Consider the following 14,926-nt stretch of genomic DNA (forward strand, 5'->3'; position numbering starts at 1 on the left):
CATTTAGATAACAGTACCTGAACTGCAGCACCCTATGAGCTTGGATTTAGAAAAGACAAGTAATAAAACCCAAATCTAGATATGCAGAACACATGGTAGTTAATTTTAACTTCACTAAGATTTTTATTCTTTTCAACCAGAATGATATTTTTTAATGTGTTAATTTATATATAGGACCTCCAAGAATCTGGTCTAGTGGTTAAAGCACTGGTCTTGACATCCAGAGGTGGCCGGTTCAAATGCAACTGCAGCTCCTTGTGATCTCGGGCAAGTCATTTAACCCTCCATTTAGATTATGAGCCCTCCAGGGACAGGGAAGTACCCCAGTGTACCTGAATGTAACTCACCTTGAGCTACTACTGAAAAGGTGTGAGTAAAATCTAAAAAAAAAGTTTTTCCAGTTTTCGGTCTGATTCACAATGTCCGTTCTTTAAATCACCTCTGGCTGACCAACCTCATTTATAGGCAGGCAGACTGATGTCCTTCAGGTGAATTTTCTGATTATATTCAGGGAGGGCCATAGGTGTTGCTATGGGGTGGCAAGCGCCACCCCCAAAAAATGGCTTCTCACCCCAGCTTAAAACATTTGATCAAGCTTAAAGTAAGCCAATCCCTGCCAGATCTGATCTTGTGCATACCAGCCTTCTTTCTTTTCATACTGGCATTGTAGAAGTTCCTTCTTAGGTGCACACATGTGTATAGTTTCAGCAGCCCAAATTTAACCCAAAGAGAAACAGCCAGAGATTGAGTGTGTCTGCCCTGCTCAAGGAGGTTGGAGAAAGAACAGGAGATGGCATGATGTCACAAAGCTGAAGCCGGTCCACCCAAGGAGGCTTTCATTTTCCCCAAAGCAGCCGTCACCATCTTGGTACACCCAAAACAATGTAATTGATAGGGCGACAAGCTCTCCCTACTGGCTTCAGCCCAGATAATGGATGAAGCAAGCTCCTGCTGTCTCCTGTTCTTTCTCCAACCAACTCTGCGGTTTTCCTGCAGAATTGGGTGTTTTTTTAAAGATGCCTGCAGGCACTTTTCTACAGTCATTGATTGTTACTTTTTTTTTCGGGGGGGGGGGGGGGGGGGGGGGGTTGGCGACAGCAAGGCTTGCATCAGTTGCTTCCAACTCTGTCTCCTATTGTTCGAATTTGGAGCCAGAATGAGGCATGGTGCATCTCAAGCCTCATTCTGGCTCCAAATTTGACCAACAGGATGGTGAGGTGGGTGATGAGGTGACCAGTCTGACCATGTGGATTCTGGGATTTTGGAGGAGGAGGCAGGGAAAGCGCCATACAGCAGCACAAAGGAGATCAGATTACAAGAAGCAAAGATCAGGAGTTTTCAACAGAAACCAGAGAAGTTGCAAGGACAGCAGGGCAGGTTCCTAGACAGTGCAAGTTTACTCAAGGGAGGAGTAATCTAAAGCAATAGAAATGGAGAGAGCAAGAAGGCTCAGGCAGTGGGGAAAGGGATGAGAGGCTGAGGACAGGGTGCTTTGTAACGAATTAAAGTGGATGTGCTGTAGGAGTGGACAGGGAGGGGATGCTGGTGGAGAGGGTAACTAGAGATTTGAAAGAGGGACTGAGTATAAACATGATGGATAGATCAAAAAAGGAGAGAAGGAAAACAAGCAAGGAAGCTTGGCAGAGGTGAGAAATAAGGGACAGAGAAGTGGGATTTATATATATACTAGTAAAAAAGGCCCGTTTCGAAACGCTATGAAACGGGCGCTAGCAAGGTAAATTCCCACCCATCCTCCCTTCTTTCCCTTCTGAGTTCCATACCCCTCCCCCCTCGCTCCCGAGTTCCATACCCCTCTCCCTCCCTTCCTTCCTTTTTGAGTTGCAGAACTCCCTCCCTCCCGAGTTGCAGACCCCCCTCCCTCTCAGTTCAAGGGCCCACCCGAAGCACATCCACACACCTACCCCCACCCACACATATGTCCCTCCCTCCCAGTTCAAGGGCTGTCAAGCCCTCCCACCGCGTTCCAGACTACCCCCTCCCTCACATTCAACCCCCCCTCCACTTTAATGTCCCCTGCACCCCCCTACCGCGACCCTTTGTACAACACCCTTTCCTCCGAAATACCTCCCTTGAAGCCGTCGCGTACCTCTGCTGAGCTGACGGATCAAGTTCTGTTCTTCTCGGCTGCGGTGCGTGGCTTCATGATTGAGCATCTGTTGAAGTCTATGTGCGTGCGTCTGACATCAGACGCACGCACAGAAACTTCCACTGATGCTCAATCATGAAGCCACGCCCTGCAGCCGAGAACAGAACTTGATCCGTCAGCTCAGCAGAGGTACGCGAAGGCTTCAGGGGAGGTATTTCGGAGGAAAGGGTGTTGTTTCCCTTCTCCTCCCCTTGCCTTGGAATCAGCTGAGAATGTGGGCGGAGCTATTATGATACCTACCAACACCTCAGGCTTCAGGCTTCACTGCAAGGCTGCTGGCTTCAGAATGTTGGAGGTGCTTTTATTATATATATATATATATATATATATATATATATATATATATATATATATATATATATATATGAGGAGCGCAGGTGACTGTGTGAGACAAGGATGTGTGAGGGAGGAAAGAGTTTAGTTTCCATGTATGAGAGTTGAAAATGGATATATGCATGTGAAAGGAGGGGGTTGGGAGAGGGAATAGAGTGTGGCAAATTTCATGAGACAGAAAGAAATGAGGCAATAATATCTTCTGGACAGAGAACGAGGAAAGGAAGGAGGAAGCGAGGATGAAGAAAAGTAAAAAAAAGTGATGAGAAAAGAGAAGAGTGAAAAGAGGTTTAAAAAGGGGTGATGGAAGATGGAGAATAGTGCTGGAATAGAGGAAGAGTGTTTGGAGATAGGAAGGAAGGCAGCAAATGCAAAGGAGGTGGGAGAAGAGTTTCTGGAAAGAGTTATCATGAAGGGAGAAACATTGTCTTAAATGTGCATGTGTGAAGGGAAAAGAGCCTTAGGAGATGGAAGGAGCATGTGGAAGATTGTCTGGAGGGAGAGGTAGGGAGATAGTGTGAAGGATCTAAAGGGGCTAAGATGAAGAAAGCAGAAAGCAATATAAAAAGACGGGACTGTTGAAGGGATGAGAGAATGTGAAAATGGGACTGGGGATGAATTGAAAGAGTGAGAACAGGAAGCTGGGTAAGGGCTAGAAAAAAAGGGGCTGGATGCCAGTAATGTTTTTTTGACAGGGTTGGTTCTGGGGCTGGTGAGAGAATGAGAATCAGAAGAAGGTAGATGAAGATTTTTGAAGGGTGAGTACAGAGGATGGAAATGGGAGACTAGGGAGTGTGTGAAATACAGAGGGGTAATAGGATGTCAGGGAAGGACAAAAAGACAGAGCAGGCAGTGGGAGAGCTGGGAAGGGAGTGAGAGTGGGCAATAGCTGGTAGATAAGTGAAAGGTGAAAAGAGGGAGAATGGGAATTGGTTCCTTATGGAACAAGAGGTATGGAATTATATTCTTAGTTCTGGTCGTATTCCTATTTTTTGCCCAAACATCTCTCCCTTAACACTATAATATCATCATCACATATCTGTCTATTAGAGCTTGATAAACTAATGAACATTCCCACTGAATACTATCTTTACCCTGCTATGGGTGTCACCCAAAAATTAAAATTAATGGTCACCCCTTTTTCTGGAAAGACTGGTATCGAAAAGGTATCTGTCTTCTCAATCAGATTATATCTAATATTAAATCCTTTGAGGTCCTTCAATCTCAATTTTCCTTATTTGATCAGCATTTCTCTAAACGGCTACAACTAAAACAAGTAATCTTATGGAAAACGTCTTAAAATAAGAACCTTCTCTGTCTTTCTTTGTTGAAAAATTATATATGAAAGGTCACATGTTTTCCAACCTATGCTCAAATGTGTTCTAGTCTCATACAAACATACGAAGAAGATGTTCAACATAAGTTTTCTCTGGAACAATGGAAGTGGTTTTGGCCAAACTTGAAAAACCTTTATCTTCTGCCCATCTTCTACAAACTTTATATTTCCTATATCATAGAGCAATCTGGACTCCACAAAGAATGGCAGTAGCTAATCTTTCTCTGGATAATATCTTTTATCACACTTCAATCTTTGGTCACAGGTTTTGGGACAAAATAACTTCTGTTCACCAATCCAAGAACATTTATCCAAGAACAATAATTATTTAAAATGTTTAGGGATTGGAATATGTTGGCTTTGGGAAATATTTGGTTTTCCTAATGTATTTTGCAAAGTACAGAAGGAAATGCATTTTTCTAGAAAAGTCTAGATTTTTTTGGAGACAGGGCTTCTATTTCAATATTTATCTGCATTCTTCTGCTTTTTTAATTAGTAGTCCCTTATTCTGTATTAGGTGAGAACTGTTCATGTGTGATTAAGATGAAGCATTCAGCTAGTATGCAGTTTCCATGAAGGGAGTGGTAGAAGTTTGGTTTGTTGTGTTTTCCCCAACAGGAGATGTATTGGTGCTGTAGAACCTGGTGCACTATAAGCAGTTTTGCCTTTTCAGAGGTGGGAGGTGAAATAATATAGTAAGGGGTCCTTTTTCAAAGCGACAGTACCTGCACCACTGCCATGCCATGTGCTAAATCGGGCCTACCACCGGGCTCACTTGGAGAATGGCTAAAGGTAATAAGTAGGTTGGAATTCCTAAATGATATGCTTTATGTGCCAGAGATAATATTTTAAATGAGAGATGAAGATGTACAGGAAGCCAGTATAGGCATCAAAATAGTGGTGTAACGTGCCAGACATAGTAAGAACACAGGACCGGCACGTAGTTATGGGGCGTGATACTGAAGTGCTACAGGAAGCATACAGTATTTTGGGGGTACCCATGACAATGCCTATGCTGTAGCTGCAACAAGTTCATGCCTTTCTACTCCATGAGAATTTTGGAGGAACATCTGTAAATGTCAGTTTGAAGACCCCTGAGGAAGGCCTTTTTGGCCGAAACACGGACCATGTAGGGGGTCCCAATAAAACGTTTTTTGGTGCCCTTACCATCTGTGGTTTCAGTCTGGTCTTTTTGGGTTTCTTCTGCTTTTCTTGTTGTGTTTTTGTGGGAGATTTGGACTCTCTTTTTGTTGTCCTCTGCAAAACCTAATGCCAGCTCCGAGCTGGCCTAGGGTTTGCTGCAGACAGCACGCCAATGTTTGATGAGCTGCCAGCTGATCACTGGGGAAGAATAATAAAATACCTGTTTAGCATGCATTTGCATGCTACTTGCGGTCAGAGCCCACGAGCGCATTATTTCATGCGCTCGGGGGCTCTGATCAGGGGGCGGTAGCAAACGTGGGTGCTAATATGCTAGAACCCACATTTGTTTCTTAACATCTGATCATCTGCCCTTCAATGTAGTTAGGCTCCTGCATCAGATGATGTTCTTGTTTCATCTCTCATACATTCAAATCCACTGTCTTTTGCAACATAGGATGATTCTGGATCAGGTCCTTATAGTTGTGATCCTGTATCTGTTTGGACTTCTGCTACCTATTGGTGTTGATTCCTTTCTACATAGTCCATAATGTGTACTGGCACATAAGGATAATCGGCCTCAAAGATGGACTGGATCTTGTGAGTCAGCTGGACTCCTTCAGGAGGGAGGGTGTTCCTGGTGCTCACATAGTATCTATATTTCCAGGCTTCTGGTAACAGCAAGGTGAAAAGAAATCTATCTACATTTACCTAGGTCTAAGCTCATTGATTCAATGTGTTGAGAACTCAAGGACCTGCCAGGATTGCCTGTACTTATTCGTGAAGAGCCAGAACTGCCTGTGCTTATTCTTGAAGAACATAGTAGATAGTCCGGTTCTATGGTTAAGTGTAAATAATTCTGATATGTGGAGGGCACAGGGGCCAACGTTACCAGCAACATAGAGCCACAAACACTGACTTCCTCTTTCTTGGAGCCATAGGTGATAGATACCCAAATTTCTAGCGCAGATCTACTGCTTCACAGTGTCCGTGGACACAGGCAGGTGGCAGCCTTGTTTCTCTAGGCTTTCCTGGTATATTTCCCTCATCAGCCTCTGCTATGTCCTTGATCTGCAGGCATGGAATGTCCAGACCCAGATGTGGGAAGGCCAGGGTCAGACCTACCATTAGGTACGACTAGGCAATTGTCTAGGGCAACAATCCGGGGGGGGGGGAGGAGGAGACAGTAAAGAGCCACTGCAGTCAAAGCAAAACAACAGATCCTGTTAACCAAACTCAAAGAAAAACAGGAGGTTCTTTTACCTCTAGGGAGGGTGAACTGCTGTCAAATAGAACTTTACCCAGATTATTCTGGGAGGGGTGGTGTTGGGGTGATCATGATTGTTAGGTGGGGACCATGGGGTCTAAAGGTGAATTTAGAGGCTGAAGGTTTGCCTAGGACACCTAACATCCTTGTACTGACCCGGGGGGGTGGAGGGGTGGGGGGGGGGCACTCCTCGTTGCACTTTACAGTTCTGAATGTAACTGCAACAAATCCATTAAGGCTAGGATTTTTTTTTTAACAGACCCTCACACAAGATCGAGCACATAAAAAGAGGAGGGGAGTGTACAGAACAATTTGAGAACCTTTACAGAATGCTAGTTTAGCATGGATCTTCCAGGCAGCTAACTTTGGGTTCCATTTATTGAATTCCTCTTGTAGAGTATTCTGTGATTTAAGCATCTGCATGTGCACTCTGCCCATGTTGCACCCAGATGCTGCCCATATGTATGCCCACAGGCAAAGCATGTACTTTTCTGCTAGTCAATATTCTGTAGGAGGCATTTACATGTGTAAGTACCACATTTATGCCCCTTTTTGCTACCTTAAACTAGGTACCTCCTTACAGAATCACCCCCATGCTGAGTCAGACCAAGATCCTTCAAGCCTAGCATTCTGAATCCAACAATGCCAATCTGTTCAGATTACAAAGAATTAGGGGTGGGCAATGATTAAACTGTTAATCAAAAGAAATCATGGTATTAAAAATTTAATCACACAATTAATCGCACCTCTGGGCAGGATGGCTTTAGTAAATTTCCATTGTACAGGACTGCATGGACATTTTTAAACCTGCTGAATATAATGAATAGTAGCATACCAGGTGCTGTGGAGGACTTGCAGCCCTTCTGCATTTCCTCACAGCTGTATCCGGGGTGACTCCAGTTCCACCCCGATCTTCCAGGGCCCTCGCTCCAAGTGCACAGAGTTTCCAGGTGCTTTTTGGCTAGGATCAGGCAACCCTCAGGGGGAGGAATGCTGGCTTCGGCCTAACCCCTGGTAAGCCTTTCCTCAGCTGAGAGGTGCCCAGCTCTACCACCAGCTGCCTTTCAGGTGCCATGGAGGACTTGCAGCTCATCTGCATATCCTTACAGCCTTCTCCAGGGTAACACCAGGTCCACTCCGATCCACTCAGGGCCTCTGCTCTAGGTGCCGCGCGGGGCATTTTTCTCTTTACATCTAATCTTCTTCCCAGTTGCTAAAGTACCTCAGTCATTTATGGCCCCTATTCACATTCTCTTCCTAGCCTGTCCCTTCTAATCTTTTCCCTCACCCCCTACCTCTCTCCGCTACAGGAACTCACTGCCCATCCATCGACTTCATCACCTCACCTTCTCTCTACCCTCTTCCTCCCTCTTGGCTTTTAATCTCCGCCTCTTTCTTCCGTCCATTTTGCCTTCCCCATTCCACCCTAAATACTTCTCGCCTTCAACGCCCTCATGGCCACACCTCTCCTACTCTCCTCCGCTCTCTTTTACTCCTTCTCTTACTCTCAGCCGGTGACATCAATCCTAATCCTGGCCCCCCTCACCAACTATTATCCCAACTCTACAGATCTCACCGCGACCTCTCTAACCTCATCTCTATTTCTCTACTCCCCTCCTCTTCTCTGCCCTTCTCTTGCGCCCTATGGAATGCCCCGCTCTATCTGTAACAAACTTGCCTATATCCAGGACCTCTTTATCTGTGTCACCTCCATCTGCTCGCCATAACAGTCGCAGCCCTGTGTCATGGCGGTTATCTATTTTCACATACTCCTCGCCCTGCTGGCCGTGGGGGCGGTGTTGGACTACTTCTCTCTCCCTCCTCCAGATTTCAACCCCTTCTTCCACCTCAATCTCACTGTTTTTCCTCCTTTGAAGTCCACTCTATCCGCCTTTTCTCTCCTCTGCCTCTTTGAATAGCGGTCATTTATCGTCCCCCTGATAAGTTCCTTTCATCCTTTCTCAGTGGACTTTGACGCCTGGCTTGCCTTCTTCCATGATCCTTCCTCCCCCTCTCTCATCCTTGGTGACTTTAATATTCCTGCTAATGATCCATCCAACTCTTATATTTCCAAGTTACTCGCTTTAACGTCCTCCTTTAATCTCCAACTATGCTCACCTCTCCCACTCATCAAAATGGTCACTGTCTTGATCTCATCTTCTCCTCCAACTGTTCACCCTCTAGTTTCCTTGCCTCTGATCTTCCCTCCTCTGATCACCATCTTATAACTTTCACACTTAAATCTCCTCCCTCCCAGTCCCGTCCTATCTTATCTAATTTATCTAGGAATCTTCACGATATTGACCCTTCATCTCTATCCTCCCATGTTTCAAACCTCCTCTCTACTGTGGCACCATCCACGTCTGTCACGAGGCTGTTTCTTCTTACAACAATACTCTATCCTCTGCCTTAGATGCTCTTGCACCTTTGATGACCCACCCTGTAAGGCGTACAAAACCCCAACCTTGGCTGACTTCTAATATCCGCTACCTACGTTCCTGTACCCACTCCGCCGAACGCTTCTGGCGGAAATCTCGCGCCCTTGCTGATTTCTTACACTTTAAGTTCATGCTGACCCTCCTTCCAATCTGCTCTTTTACGTGCCAAACAGGATTATTATATCCAACTGACCAACTCTCTTGGCTCTAATCCTCGACTCTCTACACCACATTGAACTCTCTCCTCAAGGTGCCCCCTCCGCCAACTCCCCCTTCATTATCTCCTCAGACCCTTGCTGAATTCTTTCACAACAAGGTTGAAAAGATAAACCTTGCTTCTCTACCTCACCACCTCTCCTCCACTAGTCCGTTCCCCTCTCTCTCCTTCCCTCATTCCCTTTCCTCCTTTCCTGAAGTTACTATTGAGGAAACTACACTTCTCCTTTCTTCCTCAAAATGTACCACCTGTTCCTCTGATCCCATTCCCACCCACCTTCTTAATGCCATCTCTCCTGCTCTTATTCCTTTTATCTGTCACATTCTCAACCTCTCACTTTCCACTGCGACTGTCCCTGCTGCCTTTAAAACATGCTGTGGTCACACCTCTCCTTAAGAAGCCTTCACTCGACCCTACTTGTCCCTCTAATTACCGACCCATCTCCCTCCTTCCTTTTCTCTCCAAATTACTTGAGTGTGCTGTTCACCGCCGCTGCCTTGATTTTCTCTCCTCACATGCTATTCTTGACCCACTACAATCTGGTTTTCGCCCTCTCCACTCAACCGAAACTGCGCTTACTAAAGTCTCCAATGACCTATTACTGGCTAAATCCAGAGGTCAATATTCCATCCTCATTCTTCTTGATCTTTCCGCTGCTTTTGACACTGTCGATCACAGCATACTTCTCGATACCCTGTCCTCACTTGGATTCCAGGGCTTTGTCCTTTCCTGGTTCTCTTCCTACCTCTCCCTCCGCACGTTAGTGTTCACTCTGGTGGATCCTCTTCTACTTCTATCCCTCTGCCTGTCGGCATACCTCAGGGTTCTTTTCTTGGTCCCCTCCTCTTTTCTATCTACACTTCTTCCCTTGGTTCATTAATCTCATCCCATGGCTTTTCCTACCATCTCTATGCTGATGACTCCCAAATCTACCTTTCTACCCCTGATATCTCACCTTGCATCCAAACCAAAGTTTCAGCGTGCTTGTCTGACATTGCTGTCTGGATGTCTGAACGCCACCTGAAATTAAATATGACCCAAAACGAGCTTCTCATTTTCCCCCCCAAACCCACCTCCCCGCTCCCCCCCATTTTCTATTTCTGTTGATGGCTCTCTCATGCTCCCTGTCTCCTCATCTCGAAACCTTGGGGTCATCTTTGACTCTTCTCTCTCCTTCTCTGCTCATATCCAGCAGATTGCCAAGACCTGTCGTTTCTTTCTTTACAACATCCGTAAAATCCGCCCCTTTCTTTCCGAGCACTCTACCAAAACCCTCATCCACACCCTTGTCACCTCTCGTTTAGACTACTGCAATCTGCTTCTTGCTGGCCTCCCACTTAGTCACCTCTCCCCCCTCCAGTTGGTTCAAAACTCTGCTGCCCCATCTCGTCTTCCGCCAGGGTCGCTTTACTCATACTACCCCTCTCCTCAAGACCCTTCACTGGCTCCCTATCGTTTTCTCAATCCTGTTCAAACTTCTTCTACTAACCTATAAATGTACTCACTCTGCTGCTCCCAGTATCTCTCCACACTCGTCCTTCCCTACACCCCTTCCCGTGCACTCCGCTCCATGGATAAATCCTTCTTATCTGTTCCCTTCTCCACTACTGCCAACTCCAGACTTCACGCCTTCTGTCTCGCTGCACCCTACGCCTGGAATAAACTTCCCTGAGCCCCTAGTCTTGCCCATCCCTTGGCCACCTTTAAATCTAGACTGAAAGCCCATCTCTTTAACATGCTTTTGATTCGTAACACTTGTAACCACTTGCCTCCACCTACCCTCCTTCTCTTCCTTCCCGTTCACATTAATTGATTGATTTGCCTTACTTTATTTATTTTTTGTCTATTAGATTGTAAGCTCTTTGAGCAGGGACTGTCTTTCTTCTATGTTTGTGCAACGCTGCGTACGCCTTGTAGCGCTATAGAAATGCTAAATAGTAGTAGTGTAGCAGCATACACACACTTCCTCTCAAAGCACATTGCTCTCCCTCCACCCCGCATTTTCACATTTATCTGGCTCTTCATAGGGTCTATGGCAGTGATTCCCACATGCTACTTGCAACTAACGCAATGCTTTCCTCTGCTATGTTATGCCAAGGTGAAACAGGATAGGCAGAGGAGAGAATTAAAATTTTTGATCAGGATTAAAAAATGTAATCCTATTTAAAATTTTAAAAAATTAATTGAATTATTAGTGCATTGAATGCCCACCCCTACAGATTTATTCCTTGCAGTTCACTACCAGAATTGAGCAGCAGCTTCCCCAAATCTATTTGGTTACTAACTGTTTATGACTTTTCCTTTAAGAGCTTGTCCAAACCCTTGTTAAATGCAGTTATCAGATGCCTTGACAACATCCTCTGGTGACAGATTGCACATCATTAAATGCAAAAAATGCTGTCTCTAATTTGTTTTGAATCTGCTAGTCCTATCCTAGTACTGTTGGAAGCAGTAAATAACCCATTCCCTACTTACCTGTTCTACCCTCACTCCTAATTTTATGGACCTCTCTGTCCTCAGTCAGTTCTCCAAGCTGAGGAACCCTAATCTAAATTATAACATAAGATTTATCATTTAGGGTTTGGCAAAGCGCTATCAATGTCGGTATCCTGCTTGCCACAGTGACCAATCTGGGTCACAATTACCTGGCAGGATCCCAAAAGGCAGATAGATTCCATGATGCTTTTCTAAGGAATAAGCAGTGGATTTCCCCAAGATCACTTTGAGATGAAGGGAAAAGTGTTCGATTTGTTTCTTATTTACAAAACTGGAAAATGATGTTGAGATGGAATGAACAAACCACCTGAGGTTAGTTATTTAGAAATGGGAGCCCCTCAATCCTTATCATCCATGTTGTTTAATTTGTATATGAAAACCATTATGTGAATTATTGAGAACACTTGATGTAGAATTTGGAATTTTTGCTGATGATGCACAATTTTTCTTTCCTGTGGGTGACTTTGTTATTGGCCAATTGAAATTATAGCACTGTATGGAAATTATTCAAACATGGATGTATGAAAATAGATTAGCAGTAAATCTAGAAAAAACTGAAATGATGCTTGTTAATGAAGAGGTTATTAGTCTGGTGCAATTACAGAGCCATACTATTCTGTAAAAAATCAAATTACGAGTCTTGGTGTAACTTTAGATGCCACAGTTGAATTTTAAGTTGCAGGCAGCAAAAGTAGTCAGACTTGTTTTTATCAGTTATATGTTCTGAGTAAAATTAAGCCTACAGGGCTACATTCTATATATGGTGCCAGAAAAATCCATGCGGTAAAAAAAAAAATGCTTAGGAGTATTCTTTATAGTATGCCTACATTTTATAGGATAGGCTTAAATTTCCACATGGTATATGGAATAGACTGCGCACCTTTCCATGCAACCAGATTTGGTCACATCCATTTAAGCCATGCTTTACTTGGCTTAAATCCCGATGCCTAAATTAGGAGCAGGGTGTATTCTATAATAATGTGCATAGATTGTAGAAATGTCCATGCCCCGCCCATGGCCCCGCCCATGGCCTTGCCCCCTTTTCAACTATGTGACTTAGAATTTACGCGTACCATGTTGCAGAATACACGTAACGAGTTGTGTGTGTAAATCCTAATTAATGCCAGTTAGTGCTGATAATTGCTTGTTAACATCCAATTAACAGTGCTGATTAGCTAGTTAAGTGCATTGTTATAGAATCCGCTTTGATTTCCAGGCAGAAATTAAGGCACAATATGTTGAATTTGGGGAATGATGCATAAAGTGGATTTTAGGATTGTTGTGCAATGTCTTATATTAGCGAGATTAGATTATTGTAATAGCCTATATTTAGGCTTGTCACATGCAGGTTGTAAAGCCCTTCAGGTAATACAACATGCAGCTGTGCGGTTGACAGTTGGGTTACAACGAAGTGATCATGTTTCTGTTTCAATGAAGGTACTACACTGGCTTCCTGTAGGATATCAAGTGCAATATAATTATTAATGTTGCTTTTTAAGACATTAACTGATATTGCTCTTTCTTATTTTAAACATATTTTGATACTTATGAACCAGGTTGCTACATCAGTTGAGACAACCAGCTTTAGCATGAGTGCACTATATTGATACTTCAGATAGTGCTTTGTCCTTGCTGGTCCAGTTTTATGGAAGAAATTGCCTGGCACTATTTGGATGTTATCATCAATATCTGAATTTAGGAAGAAGTTAAAACACAGTTATTTGTACAGGCCTATGCTAAATGTTATTCCTCACGAAGCTTGAAACTAATTATTGTGAGTTGTACTTTGTCTATGATTTTATTTGTGTATGTTTATCTGTAACCCATTTAGGTGATATGTGGGCTATAAATGCACTTAATAAATAAATAAATGGTTTGTGGCTCTTTACTTCAGGAACTGTTCAAACCTTTTTTAAACCCAGTACACTAATAGCTTTTCCACATCCACCAGCTATGAATTCCAGAATTTAATTATGTGTTGAGTGTAAAAGTATTGTTTCCTATTCTTTTAATGTACTACTTAGCAACTTCATTGAGTTTACCAAAGTCTTTGTACTTAGAAACAGTAAACAAAACTTTGCATTTACTCAGTTCACTCCATTTTATAGATTTCTATCATATCCCCACTCAGTTGTCTCTTCAAGCTGCAGAATTCTAATCTCCTTTGCTTTCTTCATAGGGGAATCATTCCATCCTCTTTATTATTTGGTTGCCTTTTGCTGTACCTTTTCTAATTCACTACATCTTTTTTGAGGTGTAGTAATCAGAATTTCACAGAACACTCAACTTTGCACCAGAGGCATTATGACATTCTCTGTTTTTTTCTCTATTCCTTTCCTAATAATTCTTAGCTGTCTACTGGCTTTCCTGGCTGCTGCCACATACTGAGTAGAGGATTTCAACAAATGATTCATGTTGAGCCTAGATTCTTTTCCTAGGTGGTGACTCCTAGGAACCCTTGCTTTGTACTAGCTATAATTTTTGCTGTTCTTCCCTACAAGCATCACTTTCCACTTAGCCACAATAAATTTCATGTGTCATTTGGTTACCCAGTCTCCCAGTTTGCAAGGTTCTCTTGCAAATTCTGACAATCCTCTTGCAATTTAAACTTTGAAGTATTTTGTGTCATCTGCAGATTTCATCACCTCACTTGTTTCCTATTTTCAGGTCATTTATATGTTAAAAAGCAGTGGTCCCAGTACTACTTCACAATATTACAAACTCAAACAAGAATAATATACTAGAACAATAAAATCAATATAAAATAATTACATAAGACTATGCATTAAAACCAGCAAAAGGCTTGAATAAAGTAAAATATGAAAGTCAGATAAACATCTACAAGCAAGTGATTCCAAATACTGAGACCTGACACTAAATCATATATTTTGAATTTTTACACCATGAACCTAATCAGGACTTTGGACAGTGGAGGGAGACAGAAAGTATATGGAGGAGGCCTGCAGGGGGGACATTGTAGAGAAGTCCCACCTCTAGTCTGGGAGCCCCTGTGCTGCTTTGGAGGAGGGAGGGTCTCCTAAAAGGAGAGCAGCACCCTGGTGAAGTAGGAAGTAATCCTGTAGCCAGGACTGCCCACCAGGGGATGTAATATCTTCTCACATGAGGGTGTGTCTCAAGGGAGCTTCTGTCCAGAAGGGAAGGATTAGGGCAGCTGTTGTAGTTAGTGATTCAATCATTAGGCATGAAGATAGCGGGTGGCTGATGGGCTTGAAGATCGCCTGGTCACTTACCTGCCTGGTGCAAAGGTGGCGGTCCTCATGCATCACCTAGATAGGATTTAGATAGTACTGGGAAGGAGCCAGCTGGCTCTGGTACATGTGGGTACCACTGACAGAGAAACATGTGGGAGGGAGGTTCTGGAAGCCAAATTTAAGCCTCTTAGATAGAAAGTTGAAATCCAGATCCTTCAGGGTAGCATTTTTGGAAATGCTTCCCATTCCACACGCAGGATTCAAGAGGACAGGCAGAGCTCCGCAGTCTTAATGCATAGTTGAGACCAATAGTGCAGGGA

Source organism: Microcaecilia unicolor, chromosome 7, assembly GCF_901765095.1.
Source record: "Microcaecilia unicolor chromosome 7, aMicUni1.1, whole genome shotgun sequence".
Taxonomy (NCBI): domain Eukaryota; kingdom Metazoa; phylum Chordata; class Amphibia; order Gymnophiona; family Siphonopidae; genus Microcaecilia; species Microcaecilia unicolor.